The 25,389-nt window shown below is 35.3% G+C and overlaps 1 protein-coding gene, 1 long non-coding RNA gene and 1 pseudogene across 2 annotated transcripts in view; 2 read left to right on the forward strand and 1 right to left on the reverse strand.

Moving 5' to 3' along the window:
- The window catches only part of LOC143151467 (uncharacterized), a 199,068-nt gene that overhangs the window by 41,450 nt on the left and 132,229 nt on the right, over positions 1–25,389 (forward strand). The gene's annotated exons all lie outside the window — the stretch shown is intronic.
- Igl (IQ calmodulin-binding domain containing protein igloo) overlaps positions 1–25,389 on the reverse strand; it is a 188,760-nt gene that overhangs the window by 6,522 nt on the left and 156,849 nt on the right. The window lies entirely within an intron of this gene.
- LOC143151412 (cytochrome c oxidase subunit 3-like) lies at positions 177–15,093 on the forward strand (annotated as a pseudogene).

The following is a 25,389-nucleotide window of genomic DNA, read 5'->3' on the forward strand; positions in this document are numbered from 1 at the left end:
ATAGGTCGGGGCGAAGATCAATTTTAGAAATTTTCAAATTGAATGCTTAATTACACGATGGTGATACTCGGTTCAACGTTGGTCAAACGCTATTATTCGGTGGAACATTTTCGATCGGTGTTTTGGTAATATATATTTCGTTCTAGTTGAATTGTAGTAATATTATATATTTAGTAATGAATTTCGTCCTCATTAGTAATGCAAATATAAAGGTAAGAGAAATGTCGATAATAATACAAATTCTTGTTCGTATGTGAAAAATTGTTCTTTATACTCCTCTTTGTTATCATTGTACTTTTTATTATTATTATAGGTATAATTTTATATTATTGTAGATAATATAATATTTGTTATCGAAAGGAAATTAATATTTCTTACTGTTTATGAGTTGTAATTGTTGTGTGTAATTGTTAAGAGATTTGAAATGTAACAGCACTTTACGAATCGTGGAATTTTAACCGATGGCAAGTTGTTTATTTATCTCTGATGCTGAAAATGTTATAATCGCCAGTTATATCATTTTTTAATGCGGATTAAAATTAATCGACATTATTGTATTCGGTTTTGTATCATTATTGAAAAATTGAAAGGGAATTGTTCACCAAGTGTGTTGAAGTAAACAGATGACGGTATTGAAAATAATATCGTTTACCTTGATAAATTAGTATTTGTTCAATATTTGAAAAAGATTTCTCCAAATGGAAACGATCACGTTTGTTCCGTACAGAATTCAAATTTGAAAAGAAAACAATTGTTATAATTCTGCCTCACTTCGTATGGAAATTTCTTTCTTTTTTTTATACAAACAATAAATTTTGATAAAAGAAACATTCATACATACTTGTCCTGGTTTCGTACTAAATCATCGTTACTGTAAAAATTCTGTACGATCGTTTAACGTTCTGTGGGCGTTCGTTACATGAAATTTCCATTTTACATAAACAGAATAAAGTGTTACGAGTGCATTTATCGACCAACTCGTTTGAAAAACGAACGACCGAAATAATATCGCTTTAAAGTAGTTTAGAAGTAACGAGCTATGTGGTTCTAGTTTCGCTGGAATTCGAAGTTGCACCGGACGTGATATCGTATTTCGTACTACTGAATTTTTGCGCCTCGTTTTCTTCGACGTGAAATTTCACGAACGTACCATGCATTTGGCAAACAAGTTTTACTCTGCTGGATGCTTCCTTCGCCACTAAAGTGCATCAAATATTTTATGACACAATATTTCATTTTGTTACACGTTATACCTGTTCCCAATAAGTACTCCATTTCCTATCCAAAGAGGAACGAAATTTAAATAATTTTCCAATTACAAAATTATAGTTCCTTACGAAAGGTTGTTCAGATGTACGTAGATTAGAAATAACAGTATATTAAACATTTTATTTTCCGTTAACTCGAAGGTTACCCGAATCACTCGAAAACTTGAATCGTGAAGAGTCATTGTTTTCAAAACATTACAAAGCTGTTATTGTTATTTTTTTATAGTAAAATTTATGTAATTATTATTAAAGGGTTTCCATTGAAATCGCTCTAATGTGTGATAAACACGTCCCATAAATACATAAACTTCAAGAGAGGTCGAATCGTGGATGTAAAAATAACTTAAAGTTTGTTTTTCAATTATTCACTTGTGCTTTTTCTCATCTTGTTCAACTATAATATTATGTTGCTCTAGTATTTTCTATTACATCATTGGTATACAGAATTAGCACGACCAAGAGAAATGTTAATACTTTTTGAAATGAATTAAATTGTTTCCTACACCCTTATCGACCTCTAAAGTACTCCAAACGTAACAAATTACGGTCGTACGAAGTATTCCGAAAGAAATATACAGGAAACTATAAATTGCAATATTTGAACAATTAGAAAAAACGACAATCGTCGAGCAATGAAACGCTTCACAAAATACCCAAGATTAATTACTATTTATTATTCCATTGCAAACAAAATTTGATAACCTGGACGACACGAATCTAAAACTAACCTTGGCCAAATTCGTTCGTTGCATCGCGTAAACATTTTGGAAATCGCTCATCTTTCCCGATAAAAATCAATTTTCTTCGCGAGGTTCGATACAACGATCAAGACAATTGTTAAACCGTGCTCGACGATCCGGTTATTTATTTCATCGGAGAGTTAAAGTCGAACCGGCGAAAAAATCATCGATGAGACATCATCCTTGTCGTAGCCGGTTCTTCCCGATTATGCGCGCAATTATTGTCACAGGGGCTATTTTTACGCCGGATTATAACGAAGTGGCCCTGACGTCACAGCACGAGGCCTAGTAACAAGGGTTTCGAGCCGGTCTCGAAACTGGGAAAAAAGGAGCCACCACATGCAAAAGAGGTTTATAAACATGTAAATTGCAATTACGCGCGAACGTATTTGCATTCGACCCCCGAGGCACCTTCCTTCTCCTTCGACCTGGCATTAACCGTCCCTCCATCCACTTTCATGCACCCTAGCGAGCGTTCGTGTGAGAAGGCTTTCCGTGTCGTCGGTACTTTCGACGACCCAAGTGCTTGCACAAAGGTATGCGAACCTTCGTGTTCGAGTATTATTCGTCACCGCTCGGATCGTGAGTCAGTTTGATAGCCCGATGTTGGATGGTATAAAGACTCGGGTAATATAAAGGGGCCAGGTTACGGAGTTCGCGGGGGGGAATTGTCACTGATAACGGCCTTAATCACGAATAACGTACAGAGGTTAGGATTTTTTTCCCTCCTTTCTTTTTTTTTTTCTCCTTTTACTCCATCAGCGATTCCGAAGCGGTAATTCTCGCGTCGAGCGTGAAATCGTCGTTATCAAGATTCGCGTTCTGCGAAGAAAATCCGTTTGAAATACGAACGTTCGTAAAGATGTTCGCGAAGATTGTAGCCGAGTAGCGTTGAAATTATAATCACTTATGTTCGAGGACGGTGGAGTAAGAAGCGGTGGAAATTTGTCGAAAACGTGTTCCAGGCAAATGTTTAAGTATCGTCGAGAGCGTTAAGTCGATGCGAAATTGTTTGTCAAACGAAGTTGAAAGGGAGACTATATAGTGCAGGGAAATGTTCTAAGTTTATACACGTGTGTGGGATGCAGTAAAAAGTTATCGAAGTATTTCTTTTGGAACGCTTCGTGCGTATGTGTATGGAGGATACCGGATGTCCGTGGGTGTAGACCCCTATTTTGAAACATCGGAAACCGTGGATGTAAACCCCGAACTTGAGTCAACTCTGTTCTGCTAGTTTGTTCGGGATTGAACAGTGTGTGTCTGTTTCAGTTCAATTATTTCTGTAAATGTTGTTACAAAGTATTGTAAGCTTACTTTAAATTAATTCGAGAAGAAATTTGTATCAATCGTGACAGTCATCAGTGATTTCAATGCACTTCTCTTTCTGTTCGAACATAAATTTTAGAAATAAGTACAGGAACATTAATTCGTACATAATTTAGATATATTAATAATTACATTACTATTAGTTATATTCTTTTTTCAATGGAAATATTCATGTTTGTATACGAAATAGTATCTGCAGATTTTTATGATAATTGTTTATTTTTGTATCCGTAGACTACAATCGGTTGGTGTTGATGGAAAGTGTTTTTAATCGAAAAATACTCAAATTAATCGATTATTATAATACTTTCTCCGTGTGGAGTTGCATGCTTTGGGGGATGCGAATTAGGTTAAGCAGTGTTTAGCCGACGAATCGGGGAAAGTCAGTTAACTCGAGGAAGTAACGGTAAAGCTTCAAAGCTGTAAAAAGATTTGCGAAGGGCGTCAGGTTTCAATTTGCAAGTGAAATCAGCGGCTGTTGTAATTTGAGCCGAGAAAAAATTTATCCAAATAAAACACGAGTCTTGTTTAACGAGATTCTCTCGTGGTTCTTAAAATAATTATATTCACCTTGATTTCATAAACTCCTGTTCGTGTTTTCTATAAATTTTTATCTATTTATCTTTCAAATATCAAACACGTTAACATATCTCATTTTTATAAATGCGAAAAGCTATCAAATGTGTTTCAATACATCGTTTATTCAATTTCGTAATATATAAAAAATATATAATTCCGTGTTGGTACAAAATTGAATAAAAATAAAGGAATTTCTCTCATTCGCGTAAACAAGTATTTAAATAATCCGCTAGTTTAGTTTAAAGCGTTATTCCGATGCACAGAAGGCACGTAAGGCCGAGAAAACTCGTTCGACACGATGACATCGTTTTCGAATTTGTATCGCGTTAATATTGATGCTACGAAATGGTCACGAGAACTACCAACTCTATTCTGGAAAGCTCGCTATGCAAACGACCGTTCTCTCGTGGAAAGACCGTCCACGACAATTCGAAATTCCTCGATGGATTTTATTAGACGGTTCAAGAAACGGACCAGGTCACTGGATGCGTGCGAATAGTAAATGCAACCTGTACAGTGACGTTGCACATTACGAACGACACGATAGAGCGACGAACTCAAAGAGCAACGGTGGCGGCGAGACGCGGAATAAAAGCGTGAAAGTAGGCTTTAAACTTTAAAGCCTTTTTGTAGGTTTCGAACTTTCAGTCAGCGAGAGCCCGTTACTTAAGATCACATCCTGCGTTTGCAGATCCCAATGCTCGGAAACTGTGTTAATGGTCGAATGATCCTACGACTCTTTAAGGGTGCTTGGCTTTCACCAGTAAAGTGCAGCTTCCAATTAGTTCTGTTTAATTAATTTCACAGACTTCCGATTACTAGGTGCCACGGACGTTGAATTATTCACGCAGATATCTGGCGAAAGTGAGGGAAATACGATAAAACGTTCTGTGTTGCATCGATTCCCATGTTTGTATGCATTACACTCGATTAACATTCTCCTTTTACACTGCTGGGTATATTCAATCGATATCCATCGTTCTGCTTTTGGAAAGCAACATTTTTCAGTGATTATTTTGCATCGCCGCTATTGGTTGCACAATCGACCACTCTTTGCAGAATTTATCTCTGAAAAATTTAGCTTCCAGTTATAAAAATAAATAAATGATCTGTAGCTGTTGAACGGTTGTAGCAATTGGGTTGTATAAATCATAGAATGAAAAAGTGTCAGGGATTCGTTCGTTAAATTATTCATTTGATTTTAAATTATTCAAAATTAAGAAATTTATTAAACCATAATTACTAAAAAGAACAATATTGTCAATGAGTTGATGAAAAGTGTTCACGAAACTATTAAAAGTTCTAAAAACAGTAAAAATAGTAATAGAGATGATACACCTAGTTGACAAGTTACTCGATGGTGTTCATCAATTGTTAGAAGTAATGATTATGTGTGGTGATTATAGGTTACGTTTATATGTAGAACAAAAAATGGTAGAACAACGAAAGCAAAAAATGTAAGTGATAAAAGAGAATTGTAATTACAAGGAAACACCTATCATATTGTAAAAAATTGTAAATATGAAATGAAGAATACATAATATTAAACCATTAAAACTCAAGATGGCATTTTTCAACGATGATACATTTTATCGATTAAATTATGTATAATAGGTTGCTAAATAAGTTTTATCGAACGATAAAATTTATTGAACAATCCACTATGTTACCATCCAAGATTGGGGTTTCTTTGGAAAAATTCTTATAATAATGATCACTACAAAATTAACAATCTCTCACGAATAAAGAAAAGTATGATCGAGCAATAAATAGAGAAGAGGTATTTAAAAATAAAATAAATATAAAATAAAATTCAAATGAATGTTATGTTTGAATAAAATTCTATAAAGGACTATTTGGTAATGCAAAATTATTATAATATAAAACATAGCTAATTACTGAAGTCTTCGCGAGGTACTGTAAGTCGTCGAACAATGAATACTTATTAGAAACAATTTTCCGTGACGTTGCGATTAATTATTCGTCTTCACGTTGGCGTGCACGTGTGGATACAATGTTGGTAAGAGCCTAATAATTTTCCACCGGGCAGGGAATTGCCCGCGGGCCGCGAAACTTTGTTCCGGGCTGTCTTGGTTCCTGCGACCCTTTGATTACCAATTAGACCGAAGTTTCACTCTTCGAACTAATAAGTCAGCTACCACGCTCGACAGTCGACGGAATTATGTTTCGGTCAGGATTCGTTGAAATTTAACTCGGTGATGTTCAAGAAAATTGAAGCGAATTAACGTCCAGATTCACTGAGAACGAGTCGGAGAAATTATTAGGATTGTCGAGGTAATGATTAGAAGAAGGTATCAGCTCGGTTCAAGCTCCAGATGAGAAGAGATCATTTCTCGAGTATAAATCTACCAAATCGTGAATCGAGTTCATCGGTTCGAAACTACGAATATCGAAGGTGTACCGTGTAAGTGTTGATTTACAGTTTGAAATATAATATTCAGTTAAATAAAATGACAATGTAAATCAGAAACTGGTATTTGTATCGAGGGATAGAAAAATGGAAACTAAAATTGCTTCAGATTATTCCTGTTACTAAGTAATTAGCAATCTTGTTCAAGTTGTTTGGGACGAACATCGTGGAGTAATTTAAATAAATTTTGAGGAATAAATATATTACGTTTTGTGGTATGTACGTATTAAAGAAATTTTTATGCAAAGTGTAACGTAAGATTAATATTGGTAGTGTATAATTTCTTATTATGCGAATATGTTGTATTAATATGTATACGATAATTTTATTTACTCTTCAAATTGGTTGTAATTGTATGCATTTGTCTATGCACACAATTATACAGAAAGTGTATTTATATTTTTATGTTGGGATTCATACTTTGTTACAAATTTAACCAGTTATTTCATATGCACGTGTATTCGTGAATTTTTAATATATTAACTCGACCTCTGTGATCTTTTTTTATAATTTCTTATTCATTATGAAATCATTAAGGGTCCTTCAGCAGTTCTTATTACACATATCTTCTGTTTAATGAATTCATTAGTAACGATTTTCTATAATGATTATCTTATAATAAGATCGTTAAATTTTTAAATAAAGTATCGTGTATTGCAAACGTTAAAAATACGGTAAATATTAAAGAATTTGCAGTATTTTATCAAAGTAACCAACTTTTTAAATTTGTATTTGCGCCATATCTTTTTTACAGAATTTATTTTCTCCTTTGGAAAGAACAATGAATATTTTCTGTTCAACAAAGGTGAGAGTATCGCGTGTGGCAAAATTAAAAAATTAACAGTATTTTATGAAAGTAACAAATTTGTTTAAATCTTTACTCGTATCTTGTCCTTTTACCGAATGTATTTTCTGCTTTAGAAAGAAAATGGAATATTTCCGAGGAGCTTTCCAAGCTCGGCTTAATGCTTGGCATAAAAAAGAAATGTGGATTTATTACAATTCATAAAAGGAGATTTAAAATGGTAAATCTGCACGCGTTTCTAAGTAGCTTTAAAGAAAGTATCGGATGCTGAAAAGCCGCAAGGTATACTGCTTACTGACATAAATCTAAAATGAATAACGTCTACCCGAACGAATCGCACATTGCGCCTTCGATAATTTTATGCAAGAGAAATGTTTTAAATTTAACTTTTATCTAATTTGTACTTACTCTATTGATAACATAATTTCAATACCTACAATCTTATAAAGTGCACAGTGATCTAGAAAATTATACTATCATGTTGTACTAGTTCTTAGTTCGTGCACTTTTTATATGCACTTGGAGAAACTGATCTATTATTATTAAATTCATTATACTATATACAATATTGAATATAATACGTATTAGTCATCACATTGAAAAAATACATGAAAATCGCTTGTTTATTTTTACAAACAAGCATAGTTTCATACCGAAGAAGACCAAATCGTTCAAAGGTTTGTGCAACAATTTTTATGTATAGAATATTGCATCTATTCTTACACAGAAAACTTAAAAGTTTCCATTCAGTGTCGATAACAGCAATCTACACGTATTATTGCAACAATTTAGGAATGCACATACACGAGAATACCTGTGTACACCAGTACGCAACAATTAACAAAGTAAAACGTTACTTCCTAGCAGAGTTAACGATGCGTTGAAACACGTTGAGACTTTCCAACAAAATAAGTACTTCCCGTATCACGGACAAATATTCTTCTCGAAATTCCCTTTTAATTCCTTCCGTATTTGATACACATGAAAGAGATTCTTACGTTTCCCGGAACGCGAATAATATTTTATCAAAATTCCTCCTGTGTTCGAGGAAATAAAATTTCTCTTTATGCACCACTTACGGCTTTGTATTTCCGCCATGGTCCCGCGTTGCATCGTTGTTGCATTTTTATGCCAAACCTTTATTGCCACATGTGCAAGTACGCTTAGTCGAGGATTTTAACGCTTGAATATTCTAACAGGACCATTCAATTACCCTATTTGCTTTCTCAGTGTCCCATTCTTTGCGGTGTATTCTAATGAAGCAGTTTCAGCTTCGATTACCATAAACATTTCTACTTCGTAATATTTTATCGCGCCGGATAATTTCTCGTTTCACTTTTACCCTCTGCAATTCACCGCGAAAATATTAACAATCGAGTATCTTTCTTTCATCTTCGAAAAACACTTCGATCTTTTTCGAGCGATATTTTTCTTTTTTTTTTCTTCTTTGCTTTCGTTATTTTTTAAAACCCATAAACTTCTTCCACGTGCTCGTAAAACTAGCGTAATAAACGTCACCGATTTACACACTGTTTCCATATACAACGGAATTTTCTATATCGATTGTTGCAGTGGCTATAAACCGATTCATCTGGCTCCCGGTTGAATGCTGATGCTTAAAATGCAATGGGTATTGCTGGTCACGTTGTTATAAGTTTTAATCGATTCAATTAAGAGGACTGGTTCTCTTTTATAACATAGATCTGTGTCGTTCTTCTTTCATCACGTGGGTCCCTTTGTACTCTTATTTCCCGTTTCTCGGTTATCATCATTTCTCGACTTCATCATTTGTGAAATTAATATTGTGAATATTGTATCAGCAAACACCGATCAAAGGGTTCTCTTGAAACAACGAAAACTGACTAGATGTCCAATTTAACGTTCATTGTACAGATTTTATTCCAACATTTTTCTTATGTGTTCTCTAGTTCTAATTGGGAGAAAAGTTAGTCGTTTGGATCATTCGATCTTCTTTGGGCTTCTCTTTGGTAATTACGCGACTGTAACTGTTATAATTGTATTAAATACTTTTGTACGAAATCATCGAGAAAAGAAAGTTAACGCTTAACGGAGGTTCGAGTAACTCTTCACTGAATGATTCTTTACTTTCATCTCGAAAGTGAAACGAAGTATACTGATCGAAAAATGTGGTAAAGTTACTTTTGTTTTTAAAAGAAAATCAGTGGTATCGATGTACTCTAATGTTATACAAATGTTGACAAATGGAAATTAATTTCATGTTTGTATTTTATCTGGAGAAGAATTGATAGGATAGAGTGTATCTAACGAGAATTAGCGTCAGTTATTTAACGATAAAATTCATAAAATTGTAATGTTTTTAACGAATTATATTGTAATATTTTCATATTGCTGGTGTATAGACGAACAATGTGAATTTTAATTTATTCCTTTCTATGCAGATAGCATAAGGTGTTGTTCTTCCTTCATATTTTTTAAACGAGACAGTATATCAACTTCAACATCTGTTTTTCCATCAACTTCAACAAATCGGTGAAAGTGTACAATTGAATCAATAGCTTAGGTTATCGAGAACCAATTTCGTTTATTATATATTCAATTGATAAATCGTTAGTCGAATCGAGCAATTTATCACAGTACACAACGTTATCGATTCTATTTTGAATCACCTTTGGTAGAATATTATTTATTGGTAACGATAACTGGGATAGTTTCGGAATAAAAATAAAAATACGAATATTTATAAAAGAGAAAAAACACAAATAGGCTACTCCTTCTGTTTCGTTGAAGTCCTTTCTCGTAAATAAAACTTTTGTTCCCTCCACTATTGACTTTACTTTAGTACTCAATTCTCATTTTTACTATTATGAATTACTATTATCAATATCTATGCAACTTACAACTTACAACTAACGTTTCCAGCAAACAATACTGAAGTCATACCCAATGAGAAATGAATTCCTATCGTGTTTATTAAATTTCGTTAAATTAATCGCCGATCGGTTCTCTACCATTAAATAATGGATTAAAACCTGCCTAATCTTTGCTAAAGTTCCACAATTTTAAATCTTAAATATTTACGGCTCGTTACATAGCCTGGTGTAAAAAATGTCTGTTTGCTCGCGTATAACGTTACCACATTGTTAGCTAGGGGCGCGCGAGTTAAAGTGCACGTGAAAAGGGTTGAATCGCGGTTCGTTCGTTGCAACATCTTTTTCGTTAAATCGTTCGTCTTGCTTTAATCGCTCGAATTGCGGTGAAACGGCGTCGTTACGCTTTTTCGAATATTTTAAAACCTTTGGACGAAGCAATGTTATCGCGGGAAGCTTCCACAGTGAAGTAAAAAGAGGTTTTGCCGGGGTTCTCTCGATTTTTCTGACTCGTCAGCTGTCTCGTCCCCTTGAACCTCGCCTGACGAGCATCGGATAGTTATTTTTACGTTCGCCGAAAAAAGGCCTTTATCGCTTAACATTTTTTCCGATAAAGGGGAACAGTCTCGCTTCTCACTGGGAGGGATTATAATCGTTGTTCCCCTGTTTTCTTTTCAGTTTGGAAAATAAACGGGCAAACGTGTGGTCGTAGTCTCGTTGATGTTACGCTTAAAAATCGATCGATTTGTTCGAAGAAACGTGGAACGTGAACGAGAACGTATCTCGGTTATTATTAGTGCCTCGATTACGAAATATCGTTCAATTTCGATGTTTAATCGACCCGTATGATTTCTGGGTTAGTTAAATCAAATTCTTCTCTCACAATAGACACCAGAGTCGTTCTTTTTATATTTTTACAAATCGATACTTGGAAGAAGACATTTTATTCGAACGATGATATACGAGTTGGTTCGAATGGTAAAATAATTGTAAACTATTTTCTAAAATTCTTTTCCGAAAAGATAGAAAGCAGTGTCTATTTGCGTTGGTCGAAGCATTTAGAGGTATCGAGTGATTGTAAAAATAGAATAAAATTTTCCAGTCGACGTAAGTCTTCGAATTCACTTTGACAGAGGTAGAGGAAATTTATTTTATTCGTGGGAAGCAATTTTATACGAACCACGCCATAGTGTGACGCGCAGGTTGACCTGCAACATTTATTTATTTTGTCAATACAATACGAATTTGTATGCTACCATGGTTTCGATTAAAATGGAAGCCGCGTCGGACATCTTTTATAAAAAAAAAAGTCGAATGAAAACTCTAACTCGAAATAACCATTCGTTCTCATTTGGCTTTATTTCCGTCGAAGATGATTTATAGATGAACTTTTTTGCGAGTATTATATTAAAGGTTACGATAGAAATTCTCTTTCCCCTCTATTTAATTTTATACATCGATCCGTTAATTATTACGTCTCCGTCTCTATATTTAATAAAAGTTTAAGCAACGTACATCGCAGTAACCTTACACTGCTAATAAATGAAATACTCCTTTCTTATCAGAAGTTTCGCACGGATAGATTTTCGCTTAGTTATTTTTTTATTGTTATTTAACCTTCTTATCGCACATATACTCGTAGAAAGATGTGTATATAAGATAAGCAGGTAAAATGTGCTGACGATTGTGCAAAAGAGGCGAGTTACAGCTGAAATGCTGTTACTAACCCAACTTTATTATATAACTGATTATTAATACGATAACACCGTGTCTGAAGAGGACCGTAAGAGATGATAGATGAATTTTTAATGAAGACGCATCACCGTAGACCGAGCCATTAATTAACCTAAACGTCATCGTACCACACGTTTCTAAATTCTACGAATTCTACTTTTGAAAACCATTTGGAATTTATCGATTTCATTAGATCTCGAATTTATTTTTTTGTTTCGTCACTCGTTACGCGAGAAATAAACTCCACTCTTCTTGGTTCTGTCAGAAGTGATTCGATCCGATGAATTTGCAAAAATCTTTTCGAAACCTCTGCCAACGATGCGCGCCATCAATTCGGTTTAATTTTTCCATTTATCGAGACCTCGTGGTATTAAAAGAATAAATGAAGGACACGGTACTTCCCGAGTCATTTTTTCATGTTCTCCTCGTGTCATTATATTCTTCCGCGCTGTCTACATCGTCCTAGCGGAGTAAAAAAGTACAAGGATTCAGGATAACAAACTCGTACCACGATTGGCAATTTCTCCGAAGGGATGGACCGGATACAAACCATTTTATAGTCAATGACGTCGCACAATGGGCCGGATCGAAGAATTTAGCGAGACTTTTGTATAACTTTTGAAGCGTAAAAATATTAGAATGATTCGATTTATATTGAAAAAATTTCTAGAACTATGCTGTACCAATAATGTGTATTGTAATTTGCATTTATTTAATAGTTATTGTCTTCATTTTTTAACGTTTTATTCCTCTAAAGAGATTTGTTAAGTATGGTTAATTGTTATATTGTGAATATAAAATAATACTGAAATTATATTCAATTCTACTAAACGTACAAATACAGAACTTAAATATAACTTGTACTTAATTGAAAAATAGGTAAATATATACATATAATGTACTGAACGTATATTGACTATATATATTAATAAAAGAATATAATATACTAAATGTAATGAAACGGAACAAAACGAAATAAAAACTTGAATATAACGTTTAAATATAAAGATGCTTTGGATATTTCCCTCTGAATTTTCTGATGGAACTGATTGAACTGAATGCAGATGAAAGGTAAAGAACTTGCAATTAGTCGATGGTTTATCTATATTGTAGGATAAACATCTCGTGGGTCTGTTGTGTAAACAGTTCCTTGAGAATTCTTTAGCGTGTCACGGTGAATGCGAATGACGGGGTATAATACGTAAGGCGACGCAACATTGAAAACTTTAAATAATAATAATATGAAAAACAGGAAAAACCAGAAAATCATTTTTGCACGTGAAAGTGTGTTAAAAATGTTCCATTTTGTAGAAATGTGAATTCATTTGGGACTCGAAAAGTATTCCTTGTCAAATGTAAAGAATTTTGACAATTTTCTTTCTTGCATTGATGGTATATTTAACGAAAACAAAAATTAAACACAGTCGTCAATATTTTGAAAAAGAGACGCAATTCTTTTCAGTGAAAAATACTGTCTTTAAAAAATGTTCAACTGCGAATGTTCGTATGCAAGTATAATTTTTATTACATTTTATTAATATTTTCGTTCTCGAGGTCAATAGATATTTAAGAACCAATACATACTCGGGAGATATCGACGTGAGAAAGTTCATTTCTCGGCAAAAAATAATACACACGGACTCGGAGCGTAATTAATTGCTAACGAAGGTGAAATACTACTATTTTTAAAAATTGGTCATTAGCACGTACTTATTTGTTCTGTTATTTGTCGTTAATAAGGTACGTTGAAAGAAGCTGTTACATGGAGAAAAACGTTTTGACTTTTCGACCTGTATTTTAAGCTTTCCTCAGGAATAATGGAATTAAATTATAAAAATAAAACATAAACCTTTCACACAAACTCGTACAGTATGAACACTGAGAAGAAATGACTTGTTTCTTACGTTTTTAGACGTATTAGAATTGTTATCGTAATATTTCGTACATAGAGTGTATTTGCTCCAACAGTCACAATCAGAGGATAAATATAAATGTGTAGCACTCTATTAAAAAAAAAAACATACACGACCTTTGTGCCATTGAAGAGATTCCACGTGAGAGCACCTTCTTAATCGAGTAATTTTTTTCTTTTAATAAATAAGGTGTTGGTAATTGCGGGTCTGGGCTCTGTATTGCTTTAACGAGGGTTGTAATTTTTACGTCCCCTAAAAATACGCGCAAGGTCGTTGGAATTAAACAAGGCGCGGTAAAATACCTGGGTGAATTTTAGGGGCGATTTTTCGGTGCAAAAAAGCTGAGGAAAAAGTACGTATAAACAATTGTTCTATTTGACCTTCTTCTAGAGTTACGAGTATGTTTGTACTTCACTAATTCTTGTTGGAGACTGAGCTGGCGTAACTGATGTCACTCGGCTGTTTGCTGTCAAGTCGTGTGCGACTTTATTCACTGTTCGTAAACACTTTCATAGTATATTGTACGAATTGTTTCTACTTGAAGTTCTCATAGCACACTACGCAAACGTAGAAATGATAGATATGTCATTTCTGTATTCTTCTCACTATACATTTCCATTATGGAGTCTATATATTTCGAAATGAAATATTACTCTCGGTTCCATTTTTACACTTTTAACGATTCGGTTTAATTTTTCCATTTTTAACGATTCGGTTTCATATACTTATGAACATATAAATATGAACATAACATATTTACTCATCCTTTCCATATAGTTACCCCAAGACCATGGCCTTTAATTACTTCAATAAATATTATAAATTTATTTATCAGACTAATTTTATTTACAAATCTTAAACTTTCTACATTAATAATAATTAATACATTCATATTAATTACTTGTCTGTCCTTATGATGACGAGATGTCATTCGAGAAAGAACATTTCAAGGATTCCATTCTCAATCAGTTCATTCTTTAATAAAAATAAGTATACTATTATTTATTATTTCCGAACTTTTCTTTTTTATCTCTTTTTTTTGAACATACATTCATAACTCAATTTCTCCTAGAATTGAACTAGGTATAAACTGACCCCCTTTATCAATTAAAATACTAAACCCATTTGACATTCCCTTATTAAATTCTATTATTCTAATTTCTTCCGGATTTACATTAACCCTAAGGCATAATTTTCTTTTAATAAAAAATAAATTATATAGAGAAATTTATCTTTTAAACACATGACTTTTAAGTATAATTTTTATATCTCTTCAATTTAATGAATATAAACAATCTTCCTTTTCTATTAATGACGGAATTTTTGGCTCAATTTTTTATATAGCCACAGGATTCCATGGTATACATGTTTTAATTGGAGGCTTAATATTATTAGTTTCCTTAATTCGAACACTTTTAACGATTCGGTTTAATTTTTCCATTTTTTAACGATTCGGTTCCGTTTCACACTTCCAACGATTCCGTTTTTACACTTGCAACGATTCGATCGCAACATTGGCGATCTATTAAAAGAAACTGGAGTAATTGCACTTCGCAAGTGTTTATTTTTCTTTCGGTGCAATTCAACGTGGAATATATCATCCTCGGTCTCATTATCACACTTTCAACGATTCAAACGTACCGTTGATGATCGAACAAACTATGCACACAACGTTCCCAATAGATAACACGCAGGTACGATTGTATGCACGGCGCTTCGAGTTTCGGTGTTACAGAGTTGACACGACATAATGGCGAATTTCTCTACCCTGGGAACCGGTTGGAAATTAAGCGCTTCTGGAGGACTGTGGCGTCACTGGATAATTATTGTTCCGTGGTACATTTGGCGTATTTGCGTTTTGAAGTTCGCCACGGTATACGAACTTTTGCGCAAGTGGTTGTTGTGGTATTTACATTCGTTTGCAGTCGCGGGACCGTAAAAGGAACTTGCTTTATGGCCGTTCGGGGGCTAATACGTTGATTTATTTATAAACGTCGCTGTTTACTGGCTACAATTTAACGCATCGCGGGAATTTCAGATGCATTAATATCGTTGAAAGAGAGAAAAGTGTATTAATTAAGAAACGATCAATCCTTCCATTTATTTCAACGTTTTATATTTTATTCGAAATATCATTGAAAAAGAATGTGTTTTATGAAACTTTAGAAAATTCAACTCTGGATCAATAATACAAATTGATTTACGTGTAATTCCTTATGATAATATAAAGTGACCTCCGTATAATTCCTTAAAATAATACAAATAGTAATTACATTACAACACGAATTATTTTGTACAAATATGGCCTTCATTTCGTTCAATACGACTTTTAATTCCTAAAGTCACGTGGAAATAAAACAGTGGCGCGTGTTCTCTTTTCGTGTTGTGCAATTTATCAAATTATTCCAATGAAAAGGATGTTTTTGCCACGAAAAAATATATAGTTTCTTGCAACGGTAGGCAAGGCCGCGAGAAAGAATGGAAAAAATAATGCAACTGTACAAAAGGAGAAAAAAGTTCAAAAGGGACTGACATGTTTCAGCGTGTTGGTATTTCGTCCACGATAATTCGCCTTTTTGTTTTTTACCGGAGCCATTTCTCTGTATCCTGTAACAATCTTGCTGACGTTATCGAATCCAATCCAATTTGCTGGAAACGTGACGAAAAAACCTGTGTGGACCGGTAAAATTAATGCCAAAAGAGAAGAGACGGCCTGATTTGGCACAACAAACGAAAAAACACACGAGTTTACTCGTGAAAACATTGCAAAACTCATAGTCGATTGATTATTTCTGAAGATCAACTCTAAAAATATTAAACGAGATATAAATCTTTACGGACACCAGTATTTCATACTTTTAATTGAAATCCTTCTACGATAACAGTTAAAGTCTGTATATTTTTTTCAGATATAATCTTTAATCTATTTCTTATGATATTTACATCGTAGTGTTTAATCATAAAAAAATTGCCTGCTTGTTAACATCATAAAAGGCTGAGTGATTTCAGTTCCAAAATTTCTTACAATTTCTATCGCTGATTAACATAAATTTTGAACATTAATACAAGTGTAAACAAATATTAATTAAAAACTGAAGCAAAGGAGAGCACACATTAATATGTTTTCAGTTTCGTACTTTGATTTCTCTCCGTATTTATCTTCCTGAAAGATTTTTTAATAAAATATTGACAATTCTTGGTTCAATGTTGTATCACAGTTTCTGCGTTTTTAATTGAACTGATTTTAATTCAACTTTTAATTGAAGATATAGTAATTTCAATTAATAAAATTTACGAATCGAACGAAATTCAAGACTAGCGCAAAGATAATTAAGTACAGTAAGGTATTTGATTGTTTCCAATAATTACGATAGTTTTTAGAATTCGTCCCGTATAATTACTACTTAATAAACAATCACGTGCAAATCTACATTCAAAATACAATTAATTAGAATTAATTTTAGTATAATTTAATACAGTCTGTCAGAATTAATGAAAATAACGTAATATTATGTATATATTTGTTATTGAGAAGCAAAGCCGATAATGTCAAAACTAAACAGACCGTGGTTTCAATGGAATAGTGAGATTATCGTGAATAATTACAGATGCTATAGATACAAGCTGTACAATTGAAACGCTGTGCAGCTGTTCAGACTAATATGTACAACAGGACAATAATTTGACAATCTACGCTTCTATAACCGTGTATTCGTGTAATTTATAATTCAACAGAAGGTGCACATTACTTGCAAATACATCTCGCAATATGTATTGTAATTACTGCAAATGATTGAGTGATAACACCGTTCTCGTGATTTTGTACCCAACACTAGTTTAATATACTTGGACCAAGAAAGTAATCATCTAATTGATCAGAAGATTCCATACTTAAATACTCGCAAATTTCTACAGAAATTCGTAGACATTGTTTAATAAAACCGTCTATTTGCACGACTTTCGAAATGTGGAGAATACGATCAAATAATTAGTAAAATTCTTGTTCAGAGACCACGTTAAAATACAATAATTTCTATATTTTTATACTCGTCGTTATCCATTTCAAAAATATTTGACTCAGATTGCGTCTTCCAAGTATTAAATATTCAATTTCGATCAAATTCTTTCAAATTTCCCGGAACAGATTTCTCGCGAATTGTTCAAGATGTATTCTAACGAAACTTATCGAGAGCTGGAATTAATCTAACGATGCAAGAATCATATTTCATGGACAGCTTGTTAACCACGCGAATGGTCTACGTGTTCCACTGACCATTCGAATCTTATGTTCGGCGAAATACGCGCGAAGACATTATCCAATCGCTGGCAATTCGCGCAAATGGACCGGGCAAAACGTAGCCTGGATTCAGACGATCCTTTCCACGGTACAAACATATCTGACAGGGGATTCAACACAGGATCCTGATGAGAAAGCATGGTAATCCTCGGCGAAGCGATGTGCAGGCTGCAGCATAATTAATGAAACAGCACCGATGAATTTCGAAGCTCCCCAAACGGCATGATCGATAAGTTGAGCGGTTACTCGAGAGGTGCTATTGTTAGCCTCTTTGATATTATGTTGATTCACAAACACGAGCCCGGAATCGACAACGACCGCGTGTACGTATACATCCTTTAAACTCTGGCCCGTTGATCGTTAGGATCCTCCGCGAAAGGTTCGCCAAACTGATGGCTATTGTTGCATCAAATGAACCAGAAATAGACCTAAGGGAACACTGTTATCGGATAGCGGTATTGGAGAAGCTTCTTACGAATCCGCGTCGGTTAGAGGCGTTTGTGCAGAGATTTGTTAATTTCCGGCCAACTTCTGTGCCATTTGAATCTTTTTAAATCGAACTGGACAAGTTCGAGGATACAACTTTCGTGGAAGTAAGTCTAGATCCAGCGGTGCGCAACCATTTTGCGTTAGTCGGGTAAAGAAAATGCTAGGTTGTTTGATACGTTTCGTCGTTTCTTCCATTGTAAAGAAATACTATGACACTTCGACTTTGAACAATTGTAAATATACGAACGAGTCGACAGATCTAGGTGAGAAACTTTATGTATGTTCATCAAACAGTAGTATCATTTTTAGAAAAATAAAACCGCGAATTTAATAGTTCTATTTCTTATCGAACGATAGAACTTATCCAGCAATTTATTAAAATAATTTCGTGGGCCAAATTTCAGGCAAGAGTCGAATCGAAAACATATCTTTCAATTTTACACGATATCGAACTTATTTCAAAGAAGGTATTCATCGTTGGAATATTTTACTCGAATTATTTATACTTTTATAAAATGTGATCGTATCGTTTGGTTAATCGCAATCGAAGAAGATTAGGTTACAATTACAACAATTACACACTCCGACGAAAAAGATTAGGTTACAATTACAACAATTACACACTCTACAGATTTTTGAATACGTTTCTCATCGATTGATGATCCCATCATGGGATGGATAAACTTGGTAATTAATAGGGTTGAAAATTTAAATGGAACAAGGTAAATTAATAACTTGTTTTGGTAAAGATAATCCGGTACGGACAGACGTGCACTTGATTGATCATTTCCTGAAGATTAAGAAAAACATTGGATCATTCGATAAGATTAGAAGGTTGCCGCACAGAAGTTTTGAACTCTGTTAAACAGAATGGGAAAAGTTTCGGTATTTAAGTTCAGAAAATCGTTGAGGGGTAAATGGTTTTTTTTTCGAAGGGCAGACGAAACTTTTGATAACTTTCGAACATTTGGTGGTCAGAGATAGAAAACATTTCACACAATTCTGTCGTGATTCGAGAAATCGAAATTAATCTGGTACACGATATGAGTGCCAAGCGCTGAGTGGTCGTTTATAAGAAGCAAGAATTCCTATACGTCAACGTCTTAAACAGACCTTACGCCGTGACGTACATATGTGTCTCGTGACGCGAGGAAATTGCAGCCCAGATGCGAGGTATGCGATTTAATCCAAGTCTAATACCATTAGTAATTGTATTAGTAACTGTAGTAGTGCAGTAGAGCCGGTGAGTGCGTCGAGTACCATTATAGAAGCAGGACAATTAAAGCATAATCGTCTTATACGTTGATGTATAGGAGGAGTCCTTAGAAGTAAGATTTGCTGTTCAACTAGTCTCGTCATGAAACCTCGTGCAATCGATATCCTGTCAAAGCTTGATCGTAGCTTAAAGGGGTTTACACTCTGGACGAACATTTTCGAGGCGATATTCTCGAATTACTGGAAAAAGACTAATAAACACCGAGCATCGCGATCTTCCACAGATGTTTATTCACGTTTGAATTAATTGCAAAATAAATTTCAAGTAATAATCTTCAATATTCTATGAGCCAGTATCGACTGGGATAAGTAAGATTCAATGTACGTAGTATAGTTTATATCTGTACGATGACGTTTAGTTTTTCGAATTTTAAGAAAAATCTTTTCGAAGCATACTTTTGAGACATCGAATTCTAAGAAAATGCAATAATATCGATTTTGTTAAAGCGATAGAGTAGAATATCTTCTTAAAGTGGTTTGTTAATACGAAAAAATATTTTACTAATTTAAAAGCGACGAAATAAAAAGGACGACTCTGATACCGGATGCTAGTTGTAATCGAAAAGTAGCAACAACGAAATTTGGCAGAAAAGTTTCGTTAAAATTGGTGTCTGAGTTTACGAGCCTAACGAGAACAACGAACGAAATACAACGAGAGTAAGAGAGACAGAGCAACAGTGGGCGAGTCTAACATTACACACATTAACTCGCAAAAACTTTCAAACAATGACAGTACTCGATGAAAATAATCCTTATATTTTTCCTTATGCCGTTAAGATGATACTACCATAAGATTGGTAAAGTTTCTCCGACAAATGAGTTCAAACACTACCTCGTTCGCGCAATATTTAATAGTTTTTGAAAAACTTTCAACGATGTACAATTAAAAATAGTTTCAATAAGATCGTGCTTTCGTTTCTAACAATCTCGCGAAAATAATCCCAAGTGGCCAAATTTTCATTCTCATCAGCGGATGAAAACGTACACAGCGGTTGTGAACGATATCGAAACTTTTATCGAGGTAAAAATCTGTGTCTTTAGAGAGGAATGCCCGTATACATAAAAGTTAAAACTCCAGAAGGTAAGGATTCTGGTTCCGACAGCGAACCCGAAGTCGCTTCCTTTTTGTATAAAAATAACTCGTTGGCGTTCGTCTTAATCCACAGTATCCTTTTAATTACCGAATAAAGATAAAGTTGCCAGCGGGCAAGTTTCGAACTCGCCGTGGCAAAGTTTTCTGTTTGCGAACTCTTTCGACCCACTTTGTAACAATCGGAAGAAACGAAAGCCTTTTTCCCGCGAAATCGTAATTCGTTCTTCCTTATCACGAGACAAGATACGCTCGTCCCGACGTAACTCGATCCCTCAACACGGTCGCGTCGCCATTAATTCGCAATATAAATAGTTAACGTTCCCCTGGAATCAGGAAGCGTATCGTTTGACAATGGTAACGTTCTCGACATGGTTTCAATGTTGTTTTGAACTCGATTTTCTTCGTGATCTCGACGAGAAGGTCAAAAGTCTCAACGACCTTCAAGTGTACGTCGAGTTTACCGTAATCGATGGAGATCGATCGTACGATCAATTGCGTGATTTATGCGTCGTTGGCCAATTATTTTAAAAGGTTTTCACCTAAGGGAACCTTCTTCGGTAATATCATACTTTATTGATTCGTGGTCGGCCTCTCCTACACGGCATCGTCCGGCTGTTCTTGTCTCTCTTTTCTTCTCTCTTTCACCCCTCCTGCTCCTCCTCCTCCTCCTCTTTACCTCTTTCTCTGTCACTATCTCTTTCTGTATTCGCTGAATGCGCGATTTGTGTCAGGAATCTGCGGGCTCGTCGAACAGGAAATTCATTCCCTCGAAACTGGAGGAAGTGATGAACCGCGTCCGTGACGAGTGTCTAGTGTATCTCCATTATTTCCCCAGCTCTTTGATACGGATTCCCATTGAATTATGTAGGCGCATTTATGCAAATCGACCGCAATAAATTTTTGACGACATGTCCCAACGATGAGTGGCTGGAAGTCTATTGTGGCCCGAGTGATTAACGTTCCCTGATGCGCTGGAGTTCAGCCTCGAGCGATGTCGTCGTTTCTTTGAAGTCAGCCTTCTTTTGAAAGAACGAGTCCTTTGTAATCGCCGGATCGAAAAAGAAAAAGGAAAAAAAATAAAGAGAGAGAGAGAGAGAACGATCTCTGCGATATCAAGAATTGAAAACGAAGACGCAACCACCGGAGCGTTTAATCCGTTTAACGTCAGCGAATTTAGCGTTGGGGTTTTCCGAAGTTGAATGGATTAAGGCGCTTCAACGATAAGTGACTGTATAAGACATTCGATTTCATCCGTGTACAGCGGGTCTCCACTTTAGAAAGATATCACGTTTCATCGCGAAAGATTCGAAAATTTAGGTACACGTTGCTGCAACCTCTCGAGAGTGTCGTCGACGAATAGGTGAGATTCTCTCGATGCAAATAAATCCAAACACGACTTCGTTCGGACCACCTTTCAGAAATTATTCGAACGTTTGATCGAAATTCGAACAATTGCAGTTCGAACTCCTTTTCAATCGGGAAGGTCTCGTCGATCTATTCGTAACGCATTTATTCGAGATACAACGAAAATTGTAAAGAAATTTACTTTACAATATTGATAAATTATATCTCACGCGTCGACACGTTTCTATAGGTGTGGTATCGCTTTGAAGTTTCGTTCACCGAGCGCACACAACGCGAGACACGCTCCCTCTAAAGAGCTAAACGGATTCAGATCTTGGGAACGGAATATTTAAAAAAGATCATTTCCCTATTGATCGTCGCACAATAGTTGCACCGTATAAACCAATGACCCGGTCACCGTGAAAACTCAATTTATAGCAGAAAACACCGACACATCATTTCTTTACGATCGCTGTAAAAGTACACGCGAGGTTTAGCCTCGGTCTTGGACAAAAGAGGTTCTGATTTCGGTTACCCAAGATACCGTGTTTTCGCTTTTCATCGTTTTTAAGTCGATTCACGGTTAAGTAAACAAAATTACGCTCGCGAAGTATCGCAAATTGGCGCAAAGTGAACGTTACATGCTCTGGCAATTCGGAAACGATGATTCGTCCACTGGCGTTTAGTGTCTCATCCGAGTCGTTGAACACTTGTCCACGGAATCACGGTTAACGATGACGTTTGTGACCCCTTCCCCCCTTCCCCGCCCCCCTGGCGTTGTGCACGATGATCGCTTATTAAAAGAAGTGGAATAACAGGCTTTCAAAGTGGAAATACATTTACGTGTAACGAAGAGTCTTTGCGCATTCGTGGTAAGTGCAACAGCAAATTGACCCAGTTCAATCCTACGTATTCATACTGTGTATACAGGTATAAATGAACGAGTGGCCGACACCAGGCGCGAGACGAGGCGGAGCGGAGAAAAATAACCAGCCCGACGTGGTATTTTCATTGGCGTTTGCAATTAATAGCTACGTACGTATCGAATTCGGCGGGATTCGTTCGTTCGTAAGCATCGTTACACACCGCCACGTGCTACTTTAACAGAAAATTGTTTTTTCAAACGTTGATCGAAGCATTCCCGTTTTTCTGCTTTTGCGTTGCATCGAGGACGTCGATTCTCTTCCTTTCCATCGCGGTGAACATCCACAGAACGTATTTACGATTGTTAAACGTAATCGTACAGCGCAAACAAATTCACGATCCCGTCTCGAGGATTTTCCTGTGACAATGCAAATAGCTCCAATTGGGATCAAATGCTACACTTCGATGGTGTACGAGATAACGTACACAGTGGTATAATCTCCTCGCGAGACGTATGCATTCTAGGAAGAGAGAAAGATCGGTACCGGATTAAGGGGAATGTGTTACGTAGCACGTGGACAGTGTCGGGTAATTTCTGCTTGGTTGGTTTCGCTGTAGTCGACGAAAAGGTTTGCGCATGTTGAATTTTTTCAAGGCTTCCATCGGTATTCCAGGGAGAAAGAAAGATAGGTTCTATTGGGATTACCAAGAATGTTCTGGTACGGGTGCAATAAGAATGTGGACGGTATCGGTGTTTGTGTTTGGTCGAGTTGTTTTTGCACGTAGAATTGCTCTCTGTTGGATCGTACCATTCGTCTCGAAATATCCTGTGCAAGTATATATATATATATGTATTGTAGAGAGAGAAACTGTCCCCGAGCTACGAGGACTGTGATATCACGAGTAAATGGTACATGGACAGTTTCAGGTCCTGTGAGGTCTGAGTAAAACGTCTAACCCAATTCAAAATTTTTTTGGAATTAATTTTCTTTTCTTTAAACTGTACAATATTATATGCATATTCTACTATACAATACACGATAAAGTGTTTAAAGCAAAAATCGAGTGACCTGTGGTTCGAGGATACAATCGTAGATCAAAGTAGATAGTTGTTAATGTCAATATTAGTTTTAAATGTACCGTACTCATCTCTACCGTATTATATTTCTATCGTTTGAAGTGAATAGGTAAAGGTATCTCCTCTTGGTTGTTTCTATTAGTTGCCGCGCGGTTGAAACGCTAGATGGCGCTGCTGTAGCGGCGCGTCGTAGATGCGCAGTAACATCGCATCACCGACCGCGTGATAGAGTAGCTCAAACGTTTCGAACATTTCACCCAAGCGTTGCTAATCTATGCACGATGAATCGAATGAATAACAATGCTCCGACAGTAGCTATCGGATATTGTAATATAACTTGAATGCACCGATCCAGAGGAATTGGACTATTAAATATCTATTATTGTGTACTCGATAAGAGTTTTCATACGTGTGACCAAGAGACGTATATTTATAAACATAAACAAAATTTGTCGTTTCAGGTTACTTGAAAACGTTAATTAATTCGATGACTGATCAACTGCTCCGTGAATTGGCTTTTTGAAATTTCAGGTCGATAAGTTCTTTGTCGACACAAGCCGGGATATTTCCGTCGATATATTTTTCTGCTTGATTCGCGGTAACGGTCCATTTACCAACGATCGCGGTGCGTTCAAATATTTTTCAATGCACCGGAACGACATTTGCGACCGATTGTTGGTGTGTATTAATTTGTTTGGGAAGCAGTGAATAACATTTGATGCGACCGTATCGCTACAAAACTGCCGAATGAATACAAGTAAAGTAGAATTTATGGATTTCATGAAGCGATTTTTCGCTAACTATGGGCACACTGTACACGGTGAGCCTGTATGTAGTGTTATATTCTTCTGGTCGACATTTAGAGGAAATCCGGTTTACAGGAAGTTAATAAAAGAAGTTAAAATTTACTTTTCGTAACTTACAATCTTTTTAAATCGAACTGTATTGCTTTGTTTTATATAATAATATTTTAAAGTCAAATATACTTAGAGGAAATGGTGAATTATATCTGTTATCAAATTATATATTGTGTATGTAGAAATAGGTTTTCTGTATTTAATTAACCCAAAGAGAAAGACCTAACGAAATTATTGTAATTATCTAAAAAGAAACTTCAAATAAATTATACATGAAAAATAATTTTGTTTCAATTGTCTAGAAACATTAATCAAGTACTATTTCAATAATAATAATAATCAAGAGTTACTATTCTGCTTTTTTCGACTGTTAATAGACTGAAGAACTTTAATTCTAAAGTTTTGGAAACTTTTGTGTTTCTCTTAAGGTGACGTCTCATCTCAGCT

Source organism: Ptiloglossa arizonensis, chromosome 9, assembly GCF_051014685.1.
Source record: "Ptiloglossa arizonensis isolate GNS036 chromosome 9, iyPtiAriz1_principal, whole genome shotgun sequence".
Lineage (NCBI taxonomy): Eukaryota > Metazoa > Arthropoda > Insecta > Hymenoptera > Colletidae > Ptiloglossa > Ptiloglossa arizonensis.